This window comes from Eptatretus burgeri, chromosome 3 (genome assembly GCF_056783735.1).
Source record: "Eptatretus burgeri isolate ZD-2024b chromosome 3, Ebu_testis_v1, whole genome shotgun sequence".
NCBI lineage: Eukaryota > Metazoa > Chordata > Myxini > Myxiniformes > Myxinidae > Eptatretus > Eptatretus burgeri.
In genome coordinates, this window is record NC_140963.1 from 125,497,298 (window position 1) to 125,510,506 (window position 13,209).

The 13,209-nt window shown below is 43.6% G+C and overlaps 1 protein-coding gene and 1 pseudogene across 1 annotated transcript in view; one reads left to right on the top strand and one right to left on the bottom strand.

The window, feature by feature from the left end:
* Nucleotides 1-13,209, top strand: part of LOC147030923 (CMP-N-acetylneuraminate-poly-alpha-2,8-sialyltransferase-like) — a 108,935-nt gene that overhangs the window by 17,177 nt on the left and 78,549 nt on the right. The window lies entirely within an intron of this gene.
* On the bottom strand, nucleotides 4,929-7,420 carry LOC147030924 (uncharacterized; annotated as a pseudogene).

The following is a 13,209-nucleotide window of genomic DNA, read 5'->3' on the forward strand; positions in this document are numbered from 1 at the left end:
AAGCATATCCCTGAAACGTCAACATAAATGTAACGTTGTTTTTTGGTCAAAGCTTCGCAAGGTTTCTGGGTTGTTTACAGTAAATACTGAAGTTGATAATCACACTCACTCCAACCTGCCGATTCCTGAAAATTTGCCATCAGCCGTGTGTGTGTGTGTGTGTGTGTGTGTGTGTGTGTGTGTGTGTGTGTGTGTGTGTGTGTGTGTGTGTGTGTGTGTGTGTGTGTGTGTGTGTGTGTGTGTGTGTGTGTTTTTTGGTGTTTTTCATTAAGCATAACATATTATTTTTGCTCACTCCTCTTCTCCCTCTCTTCCTCTCTTCCTCTCTTCCTCTCTTCCTCTCTTCCTCTTTTCTTTTCTTTTCTTTTCTTTTCTTTTCCTTCCTTGCTTTACCCACTACCCCCCCCCTATACAGTGCAGTACGCTCCTCCCGCATCTCCTCTCACTCTCCCTCCGCTTACCACCACCCCCCCCTCACTCACTCTCTCTCTCTCTCTCATTCCCTCTGTTTGTCTCTGTCTCTCGACGCGTCCGGGTGGTATTTATGTCTGGACGGAAGTTTGTCTCCAGGCTGTGTTTCTCGTATAACCAGTAGAAAATGGATTTCAGACATTACTTTGTTTCCATCTTCACTGTTATTCTATGCAGAATCATTTTGATGAGACAGTATGAATTGTAATTAACGCTGCACCACACATCTGCCTTCCCTTCTTCTCACCTCACACTGTCTTCCCTTCCCCCATCCCTCCTCACTTCCCCTCCCTCCTCTCTCCTTTCCCCACCACCTCTTCACTCTCCCCTCTCGACCTCTCTCCCACCCCTCTCGACCTCTCTCTCCCACCCCTCTCGACCTCTCTCTCCCACCCCTCTCGACCTCTCTCCCACGCCTCTCGACCTCTCTCCAACCCCTCTCGACCTCTCTCCCACCCCTCTCGACCTCTCTCCCCCACCCCTCTCGACCTCTCTCCCCCACCCCTCTCGACCTCTCTCCCCCACCCCTCGACCTCTCTCCCCCACCCCTCTCGACCTCTCTCCCCCACCCCTCTCGACCTCTCTCCCCCACCCCTCTCGACCTCTCTCCCCCACCCCTCTCGACCTCTCTCCCCCACCCTCTCGACCTCTCTCCCCCACCCCTCTCGACCTCTCTCCCCCACCCCTCTCGACCTCTCTCCCCCACCCCTCTCGACCTCTCTCCCCCACCCCTCTCGACCTCTCTCCCCCACCCCTCTCGACCTCTCTCCCCCACCCCTCTCGACCTCTCTCCCCCACCCCTCTCGACCTCTCTCCCCCACCCCTCTCGACCTCTCTCCCCCACCCCTCTCGACCTCTCTCCCCCACCCCTCTCGACCTCTCTCCCCCACCCCTCTCGACCTCTCTCCCCCACCCCTCTCGACCTCTCTCCCCCACCCCTCTCGACCTCTCTCCCCCACCCCTCTCGACCTCTCTCCCCCACCCTCTCGACCTCTCTCCCCCACCCCTCTCGACCTCTCTCCCCACCCCTCTCGACCTCTCTCCCCCACCCCTCTCGACCTCTCTCCCCCACCCCTCTCGACCTCTCTCCCCCACCCCTCTCGACCTCTCTCCCCCACCCCTCTCGACCTCTCTCCCCCACCCCTCTCGACCTCTCTCCCCCACCCCTCTCGACCTCTCTCCCCCACCCCTCTCGACCTCTCTCCCCCACCCCTCTCGACCTCTCTCCCCCACCCCTCTCGACCTCTCTCCCCCACCCCTCTCGACCTCTCTCCCCCACCCCTCTCGACCTCTCTCCCCCACCCCTCTCGACCTCTCTCCCCCACCCCTCTCGACCTCTCTCCCCCACCCCTCTCGACCTCTTTCCCACCAATATCTCTCTCTCCACCACTCCTTCCTCCCTACCTCTCCCCCAACCCCTCTGTACCTCTACCCCACACCTCTGTGCCTCTCCCCCACCCCTCTGTGCCTCTCTCACCCCTCTCTACCTCTCTCCTACCCCTCTCTACTTCTCTCCCACCCCTCTCTACCTCTCTCCCACCCCTCTCTACCTCTCTCCCACCCCTCTCTACCTCTCTCCCACCCCTCTCTACCTCTCTCCCACCCCTCTCTACCTCTCTCCCACCCCTCTCTACCTCTCTCCCACCCCTCTCTACCTCTCTCCCACCCCTCTCTACCTCTCTCCCACCCCTCTCTTCCTCTTTCCCACCAATATCTCTCTCTCCACCACTCCTTCCTCCCTACCTCTCCCCCAACCCCTCTGTGCCTCTCCCCCACCCCTCTGTGCCTCTCCCCCACCCCCTCGACCTCTCCGCCACCCCTCTGTACCTCTCCCCCACCACACTGTACCTCTTCCCCACCCCTCTCTCCCCCTTCCCCCCTCTATTTCTCCCCTTCCCCTTTCTTATTACCGTTAGCGAAGTGACGGGTGATATTTGTAGATAATGTATGAAAGTCTGGTGTTTGCAGTTAAGGGTTAATGTGGCTGGCTTGGGCCTTAGGTTCCTTAGTTTGAGACCCTGTCGGTCGTTGAATTAATACCAGGTGAGGTCGACTCAGCCTGTCATCTTTCCGTGTTCGGTAAAATGAGAACCAGTGTATTGGGGTAATAACCATTCGGGGTAACCTGTGTTGGAGTGACGACCCATCCAGGACTGAACTCCTTGCCAATGAAACTTCCTCAGCAGATATATATATATATATATATATATATATATATATATATATATATATATATATATATATATATATATATATGTGTATATATATATATATGTATATATATATATATATATATATATATATATATATATATATATATATATATATTTGTACATACAAGTGACCTAAGCACTCAACAAAGCTTATTGATAATGGATTTGATGTTGATTATTGATTCTTGAAAAAACCCAAGGTATAGATGGAACGCACCCAGGGTCTTTTCAATTACTAAGCAGCCAGCGTTTCGTTGGGGTGCTTGCTTTATTGCTTAAGGCACTTGGCAAGTGCTCTACAAGCTGATTGTTAATGGAAAACACACACACACACACACACACACACACACACACACACACACACACACACACACACACACACACACACACACACACACACACACACACACACACACATTGGGGCGGATGTGAATATACATTCTTAAAAAGAAGAAAGGTGCTTCCAACCAAAAAGTAACCTCGTGCCGGTAGTTGAAGTAAATACACGAGAAGTCGAAAAGTTTCTTTTGTCCATGCAAGTAACTAGTGGTGGTGAGGTTGAACTCTGCAGGTAGTGCCTGGTGGGGGTTCGACGGGGGGGCGGGGGGAGTGGAGGAGGAGGGGATACAGTGAAGAACTGGTGTCTGGTTAAAGCTACTGTACGTGTCTTCAAGCTCAAGAATCCATGTGAGAGTCCACATGGATCTTCCTCTTTCACAAAATCACTTTGAGGGACATGGCAAAGTATTGGGAGTCAATTAGTTGTTCCTGGTTTTTAAACCATGCCCAGTTATCAGATCGAATGTGGAAATTATACATGTAAAAATAGAAGCCACGACATGAATCCCCTTCAAGATTGCTGGAGAAGGATGAAAACAGCGATCGATAACACTGTACTTGTAGTGCAATAATTACATGCGATGAAAAATAAGCACCAATCATGCAGATCAATCTTGCAAACCCAGTGCGGTATGTAGAGAGAATCTGGCCCTCTGTTGTTCTGCTCATACAGAACGATCCGGCTGTGTGATTTGTCAAACCGCACCACATGGTCTCCATGGAGCCATTTTTTTCAACAAAGCAAGTTATTTCTACGTTCGTGTTCACACAGAAGTAGAATTTTAAACATTTTGCTCAATTTTGGTAGGGTTATGGTTTGCTGTGTGGCAAGGGGCTGCTCTGTTCGATCAAGTCAAGGCCGAATAATGATCAGGTTTCCTCGTGACAAAGTTTCGGTCATCGGTTTCCCCATTATATCTCAAAAAATAAACTACTCATAAAAATATTCACTGTCCAACTGTATATTTTTGTTCGAGGACAGGAACGCAATCGCAAGAGTGAACGAAATGGCACAAAGGGAGAACTTGGTAGTGAATGTATGGTAATGTGATTGTTTGTGTTGAAATTGAAATAAGTATTTTGACTTAAAAAAAATAATTAATAGTTAGGCTTGCATTGTTCTCTTGTGTTTAATGATCAATTCTAATGTTGTATGGTGACTTGATACTGTTATAAACCAGCCACAGTAAAACTCATCCGATTCCTACGTGGCTCCGACTTAAGCGAGGTCAATGCAATGTATTTGGCTCAAATGTTCTCATTCATTGTCTCTTTCTTTCATTAATTCTTGCACTGCACTTGAAATTTCCTGCCTGTTCCACATACCTTCTCGTTGAATATAATATTCATTTTTGTAGCGTACATCCTTGTTGGTTGATTTGTTTGGAGCACCAAATTCCACGGACAACCAACTACGGATTCATGGTTTTTGTTCTCTCGCTGTGCGAATCTCTCGAGTGGTCCATTATCAAATGAGAAAAAAATGTACATTTACCCTTTCGAAGACACATTTATGCCTCCGAGCAATCCTGGCAGAGAGCCAAGTTTGATTTAAAAAACGATAGGAACCAAGTAACAATCGCAGTTCGTGCTACCGCCGGGCATCGAGAGCATCTGGTAATAATCCGGGAGCCCATGGAGATTTGTTTAGCATTGCGAGTACAAAAGGTTTGAGGCTTGGAATATGATGGGATACAACATGGGACCCTCAAACGGGCATTCTTAAGTTTCATCTCCCATAGCATTCCTGGGGGCGGCCACTTAAAGTACCCCCAAATTCAAGTTTAATTAGCATGATTGAGTATATGAATGAAACCAGTGCCAAAATGTTCTCCGAGAAGGTAGAAATAAAGATCCGCCATTCTTACGTGTCAACTCCTGTACTTAGCCTACTTAAGAAAGCCCCTAATTTGTGCTAATTAGCATGATTGAGTACAAAAATGTTCCAGATCTTGTTTCGTCTGTGTACTTCGTATTGGCAGTTTTTCCAGCAACGAAGACATCTGATGCACCTATGGACTCGAGTGCAACTTCACCACTGTGTACACTGTTGATGAATTCCTCTAGTCGATCCTTTTCCTCGTAGGTCTTCATGAATGCCAAAAAGTGGAGGATCTCAAAGGCAAGGTCTAGTCTTGGATGCAACCTTTTGCAGCGATTAAAATGTTTTCCTGATAGGAAGCCGTTCAGTGATCCTGGGGCTAGGACGTCGGTATCAGTTAGCATGTCAGGTCCTCCTGAATCAGAGATGATCTTCCCGACTGCTTTAAAAAATGCCATCTCAATGTGAAACGCACCTGACATTATGAAGACGTCATCAAATTGGGGCTTTTCTGTGGCTTGAATCTGCATGGCAGGTTTTGCCGCATTCATGTCATGCGTGACAATTCCAAATTTCTGCTCACACTCTTTGGCACATCTTTGGGCTGTGATGAGTGTCTTGTATGACGTCAAGACTAGTGATTGGCTGTCTCAGGTTGGGCATGTATCTGACCTCTTGTTTTGGCAGCTTGTCTTCGTAGTTTTTGGCATTATACCCGAACAACATTGGAACCTTGCCTACATCTGGAGCATGACTCATCATCCACATCAGGTCCAAGTTTCTTGCAGCACCACTGACATCAGGGAGGTTGAAGACATCTACGTGCTTGGAACTGAAAACTGTCATTTTTGGTTTTTTACGATAGGGTTCCAGTGATACCTCTTGTTGCTCCAGTGATCGTTTTCGCCCCTTTCTGGTGCTCGGGACTATTGGCGGCAATGAGACGGACTCGCTTGGTTCAACTGACCTTGTTTTTTCCGATTCATCTGGTCCATTCTGATACATTATTCCCATTGTATCATGTAGTGTGTCTGCACCAGATAATGTATTTGTCAACTCATCGAAGTTATCAAATGCAACACCCATTGGCTTGTCTTTGATGGTTCCATCAGGACAGGACAGTCGCCTTTCTTGAAGTTGCTCTGCTGTTTGTTTCCAATTCCTCTAAGATGTTGTAATTTATGCAGTGGCCAAATCGATTTAACACCTGCACAACCTTTTTTCTACGTGTGACAGATTTTACAGTGACACCCAGTGCCACTTGCTTTGCTGGTTTGACTTTACCACTCCTAGTAATGAAGAGGGCATCATCACAGGATGATTTAACGTGGCGCATGACATGATCAGTACATTTTGTGGGATTTTGTCCACAGTACAAGGTGGTGAAGAAAGTAGATAACAGAAGTGGGGGGGGGGGGGATACATCACCTCCCTTCAGGTCATCTAAAGTAGGATTTTCGGGCAAATCCTTTTTTTGAACATCAAGTAGTTGTTTCCTGAGTAGTAGAGCGGCCTTAGTCACAATTTGTTCATCATCGGAGGCATAGTCATATGCGACACGTACTGCGTCATCAGACATTTCAGAACTGTACATTATCAATCCTGATTTCTTTCCGAGTGGAGTTTGAAATTTAAGTTTGTCACCAAATTTTCCCTTCAAATTCCGCATTAGGCTTTGAGCGTTATTTAGAGGAGTTTCTGATGATATTGCACTGATGATGATGATTTATACTGATCTGATGATATTGCACAAGTCCAAATACCTCGCATACACGGATGTAAGGAGTTCGGGCCTTTTGTTTCTGAGGACAGATTGCTCAACATATGCTTGAATATCATCAACAGCTAACGGGTTGGTGGTACTGGTCGATGGACTTTCGGCACTCTCCCTGTCACGATCGCGTACTCTGTTTGCCGACATCAGAAACGAACTCTTGCAAGAGTGATGATATTTCACTTCCTTGGCGACGAGGTCAATGCCACTGATTTTAGACAAGATTTTAGTATCATTTAATACCAAAGCCACCTCCTGAATGCTTTGGCTCGCCTCGAGAGTTTCGCAAGCACCAGCAACTTCAAGCCCACCCTTTTTGCGCTTTTTTGTGTAGCCACAAAACAAACATTGCAATGGAAATATACCGGAAGTGGATGGCTTTTCATCTGAGGTTGCGGTTGCAGAACGTAAATGTGTTGTCATAGAGGTACTCGCAGTGTCACCAATGTCGACAGGTGACTGGCTGGCTGAAACTGCAGTCAACTTTTTATAACAGTGAACATGATATCCATCCTTTTCCCCTGGGCTTTCAGGTAGATCAAGAACAACATCACGGAAGACTGAATTCTCGAAATTTCGTTTTTTACGCCTGTTTGATGCAGCTTTTTGTACTGTGGCCCATTGTTGTTCACCGAATGGTAACACTTCAAGGCATGGCCTCTTTCTCGAACTCTGATGCGTATGAAAGATACAGCGTCTCTGAGGTGTCGGAACTGGGCTTGGGGTCTCAGTCCTGGCAATGTTAGGAGACCAATCAGGGTCTTGCATATCCATTGTCACTTATCTGAAAAGGCAATATTATTTGGGATCGAACAATGTTCGGGAAAGGTTTTTTAAAGGAAACATTTTGCTTTTGCAATCAGCAAACTGAAATTTCTTGTGTTACCAGGTTTAATTTGGACATGTTTAATTTGGACTTAAGTAGATTAAGTACAGGAGTTGACACTTAACAATGGCGGATCTTGATTTTCACCCAAAAGATGAACAATTTAGCGCTGGTTTCATTCATGGACCTAATTATGCTAATTAACCCCCCCCCCACCCCGGCAGCACTGACCCTGACCTTTGACCCGTTCTTAGCTGGACTTGGTACAGGATTTGACACTTAAGAATGGCCGAAACTTAGTCAGGGTACCCTACTGGATATTTTGGTGCAAGTCTCATTTTTGTACTCAATAATGCTAATTAACGTGGTAATTAGCGCTAATTAGGGGCGTTCTTTAGTAGACTAAGTACAGGAGTTGACACTTAAGAATGGCAGATCTTTATTTCTACCCTCTAGGAGAACATTTTGGCACTGGTGTCATCCATATACTCAATCATGCTAATTAACCTACGCCATCAAAGATGGACGGAGGTTACTGTTTTCACCCCTGTCTGTTTGTTTGTTTGTTTGTTTGTGAACAGTATTATGGAAAAACTCCTTGACGGATTTCGACGAAACTTGGTGGGGGGATAAGGTATGGTCCAAGGATCATGCTATTAGATTTTGGAGTTGGTCCAAAGTCCAATATGGCCGCTATGGTGGCCATTTTGAAAAAATATTTGAATTTTTGTTTTTGCATTTCTGCATGTTTTAAGTGATTTCCAACCAAAAAAAAAAAATTTTGTTTGAGAAAAAAAACAATTTTGCATTTTTTTTTTGCATTTCTACATGTTTTAAATGATTTCCAACCCCCCCCAGAAAAAAATTGTTAGAGGAAAAAAATTTAGAAATTTTGCAACTTTTTTTTCAAAAAAATTTCGATTTTTTTTTTTATTTTTTTTTTATTTTTTTATTTTTTTTGCATTTCTACATGCGCATCGATCTAGTTTAGTTTATTCAATCGTGGTTCAGTAGAGTCTGATCCGTTTTAACCTACAATGAATAGGATATCAGGTTCACTTCAGTGACCCAGCAGTATTGACGGCGGAGGTTTTGCACTCTGCCGAGTGCTCCCCCTCGAGTTAAACTTGAATTTGGGGGTACTTTAAGTGGTCGCCCCCAGGAATGGTCCGGGAGATGAAACTTAAGAATGCCCGTTTGAGGGTCCCATGTTGTATCCCATCATATTCCAAGTCTCAAACCTTTTGTACTCGCAATGCTAAACAAATCTCCGTGGGCTCCGGACTATAATCTGAAACGATTCGGATCAATGTGCTTCTGCGGTTCAGTTTTTTTTTGTCTGGAAAAAAAACAAACGTTAAAGAAGAAAGCTTCTTCAAGCCCCATAATGTACAGGGGGAAACAGGAAGGACTAAATATATTTATGTTGTAAAATGTTTTTTATTTGACATCAGAATGACGTAAAACTGGCTTAATATTGTGTAGACAATAAGAGAATAAATTTTCATTCATACACCAAATAAACTTTTCAATTGAAAAAAAACCCGCTCATTGTTAATGTGACAAAGTTACGGCATACCCAAAATATGTAGTTCTTTCTGTTTCACCCTGCACGTAATACTTCATCTTGCACTTTAAAGACTCAAGAAAAGGAAAAGGACTTGTGGGATAGCTTGGAGGTGTGTGCATTCACCTTGGAACTGTCATGTGTGGGTTAGAATCCCAACCCAACTAGAAACTGTTTCACACGCAGGATGATGCATCAATGTGTGCGTCTCCCATCGGATCACTGGCACCCACGTTAAATTCCGAGTTCTTGACCTGACTGACCCCTGAGAAGGCAATGGGATACATCATCCTTGCCATGAAAGAGCTTTGGCAGCATCAATGCTCTGTGTGGTGGAGTGTGGTTTGGAGAGAAAGACAGAGACAGAGAGTAAAAGAAAAGATGTTTTAAAAATTGCAGGAGGTTGGTTATTTTTCCTTGAAAGGGCACAGCAGTCACCCAAAATATATTGCTTCAAAAGGTTAGGTTTATGGTGGACTTGCCGCTTTAATATTTCATGGATTTCCTGTTTTTTGATGTCTTTTGCCATGTGCTGTTATTAAGTTGTATTATTTTTTATTTTATTTTGTTTTTTAATCAAGTTATACACTCCATGCCTTTGTGGGACTTTTGTTGATTAAAACTATGATTTTTGCCGTCGTCTCTGTTCATTTAAGTTTTCGAGAGAGGAAAATAAACAGAGCAAATGCCTCATTTGATTCCTGAGTTTTTCAGATCTTGACATTTGCATTGAATGCATTATTAATGTGAAACTATGAATCGTAAATATCATTGCTCATACACGTTCTGAATCGGAGTGGGGGACTTGCCAAGGAGTGTAACCTTTGCCAAAGAAACTCCTTTGGCAGAACTGATGCTCTGTGTTGAACATGCTACATGAAGCAATATGTTGGTGAAAGTTATCTTGGATCGCAATGCAAAAAATATCACTGTAATGATCCTTATAAAGCATAATTTTTTTCGTACGCTCACAATCTGCATTTGTTTTTGTTTGTTGAAGGAACGACAATGAACAAACGAATTATAGATGCAGATCAGGGTTAGATGTCAACATTTTTCTTTCCATTGGCCATTCGGACCAGTAAGAATGATTTGCAGATAATTCCACTGGTCTGCAAAGATGACGTGTTTTGAGAAGACCAGGCATCATAATTCAATAACTTCATCGTATTGAAAGCAAATGATGTTAAAATACACAAAAATGTAATCTGCCAATTAAATCACAATAATTTTGACACAAATTAATTACATTTCCTTTGTATATATATATATATATATATATATATATATATATATATATATATATATATATATATATATATATATATATATTTTGTATGTGGATAAATTTATAAAGTTTTGTAAAATGAAAAAGCTTTCAATTGTGTTTATCTTATGTTGTTGCTGTATATATGCTGGATTTGACTGGACTGAACTGGACTGGCTATAATCCTTGTGGAATCAAAGGAACATCTGGGCACAGGAATTTGTTTATTGTGTGGAATGTGCAGCCCACACGATAACCAGACTCTAAGAGAGTATAAAGTGAGAAATGGTGTCAAGGAATATCTTAGAAGACCAGACAACCCTTGATACCCATACTAAAACATTGCTGTGAGCAGCCATGAGAATCGAACCACACCAGTGAGGGAACAAGGTTTTACCCACTGTACATGGTGTGACTTCTTTCATCCCGAGCCACAGTGTTACGAAGAAGGCCAGAGGTGAGGAGCTAAGCACGTATCTATACGCCGTAAGAGCTTGGGGATCTTCTTGGTCATCTTATCCAGATACTCTCTCAAAATAATTTGGATCATTTACAACTGCGACTTATCATTTCTTCCATATTTTCAAAAAAGAAGAAAAAGTTGCTGAGCCTTGGTTCAGTAGGCTCCACTACATTAAATTTACTATCAGCAATATCCTTGTTAAAAGATTGTGGAAGTGTGCCACACCGACTTACAGGTTGCACCAAATGTAATCGCCCTGGCCCAGTATGATCGGTGAGTTCCACAAACTAGATTTGAAAATGATTTTCACACCGAAAAGTTTTTTTTCTGCCAAACCAAACCAGTCATCTGGGCCTCTTACTGCTCCTTCGGATCTCTCAACCTGTGATTATAGTCTATAGTGTGACCCATTTCCAAAGGCCGGTGATCTCGGAGCTGCCTAGGTCCAGGCGCAGCACTGTGGTTTGGGTCCAGGGGATGAAGCCCCCAGTCACTCCTTAACCTTGAGGAAGGCTTGAAGATTGTGGAATGTTCAGCTAATCACAGTATTGTATAAACAAACAGACTGTTCTCAGTTTAACAGTGTATTCCTTCTGGCAATGTACATTTCAAGGAGGCACACAGTATCACAGAACAAAACTAGAACGACACCCGGGAAAGTGCATACCTTCTTCCGCCAGGCTGAGCAGTTTGTTTTGTATCCCACTGAGAGGTTGGATCTGGATCTGGATCCTAACCAAAATCGAATCCGCTTGTTCTTGTCACCTAACCAACTCATCCACCTAGTTTTGTCATAAGTCATATGCAACTTTTTGAGATATTGTGCAATACATCGTTTTTGGCCCAATCTCTCGATGGTGAAGAATCACTTGAAAGATTCTCAAAGTCAGATCCGGATCCGGATCCGGATCTTCACCAAAATCTAATCAATTCGTCCTTGTCACACACCCAACCTGCCCACCAAGTTTTGTCTGTATTCGTCCTTAACATTTTGAGATATCATGTGAAGCATTGTTTTTAGCCACATCATTCAATGGTGAAGAATCACAAAAAATTCACTGATCTGGATCTTCACCAGAATCGAATAATTTAGTCCTTGTCACAGACCCAACCTCTCCAACAAATTTCGGCCGAATCCATCAACAACTTTTTTGAGATATCCTGTTAACAGACAGCCATGGGTGAAAACGTAACCTCCGTCTGCCTTCGGTGGCAGAGGTAACTAGAGAGTTCATAGAACATGACACCTGGTGCAGTGTTTAAGTATATACTTCAATTTTAATGAAATAATGATTTTAAAGATCGTTTTCAAAAATCTTAAAGTTTAGTGCTATTGAAGCAGTGTTATACACCACCCTGTAGAACATGTCCAAGTACTACAAAATTGGAAGTTCTTTGAAGTATTAAGAAGGTGATTCGTGTTCTCGTGTTTAAGTATAGAATTCAATTTAAACAGGTAAGGAAAGACACAAAATGTCATAGCCCCCGTTGTTTTAGTAATTTTGCTGCACAGAGTTAAAGGACAAAGCCCATATTTATGTACAACGGGCTTATGTAAGCTGCCATTCTTTATCTGTGTGCTAAGTTTGAACAACATCAGTAAGTGCTTGTCCGAGAAATGGTTGAGATCGTGCACAACATCGGGTGTTTTTACAACTGAAATGGCCACCAGTCGGCCATCTTGGATCTGATCTCGAAGAAAAATGACGTGCATATGTAAGCCATCATTTGTTATCCGTTTGCCAAGTTTCAATAAGATTGGCGAATGCATGTCAGATAATAGTTGAGGACGTGTTCGATACCGGGGGTTTTTTGGAGTTTTTTAAAAACTAAAATGGCCGCCAGTCTACTAGTCGGCTATCTTTGATCAGGTTGCAAAATAAAGTGAGGTGCACGTGTATACCATGATGTTCTGTACCTCTGCCAAGTTTGAACAAAACCGGACCAAGCATGTCTGAGAAATGATTGGGGACACATTTAAGTGACAAAATGGCCACCAGTCGGCCATCTTGGATCTGATGTGGAAAAAAACAGGACATGCTTATTTATACAAGCCATCATTCATTATCTGTGTTCGAAGTTGGAATAAGGTCGGTAAATGCATGTGACGACATCCTTAAAAACAATACATTTCCTGTTTGGAATGATTTTTCAATTTTGTTTGACAGCCAGGCCGACAGAGTGAAAAATATTACCTCACTCCTCTCTGTGCATGTTTAATCGGTATGAATAACGAGCCAAAGTATGGTACAATGGCAGCTTTTCCTTCCAATTCGTGTTCAAAATACAACATTCAATTTAAATGGGTTGTTCCTCGATCAGAAACTGATGACAGACAGACAGACAGATGGACTGATGGACATGAACCAATTGCTTAACCCCACTTTGTGCTTCACATGTCTGTTGTAAATATTACAGCACATGATCGAACAGAACTTAACTGATTAAATGCCGGCACCATCAAGGC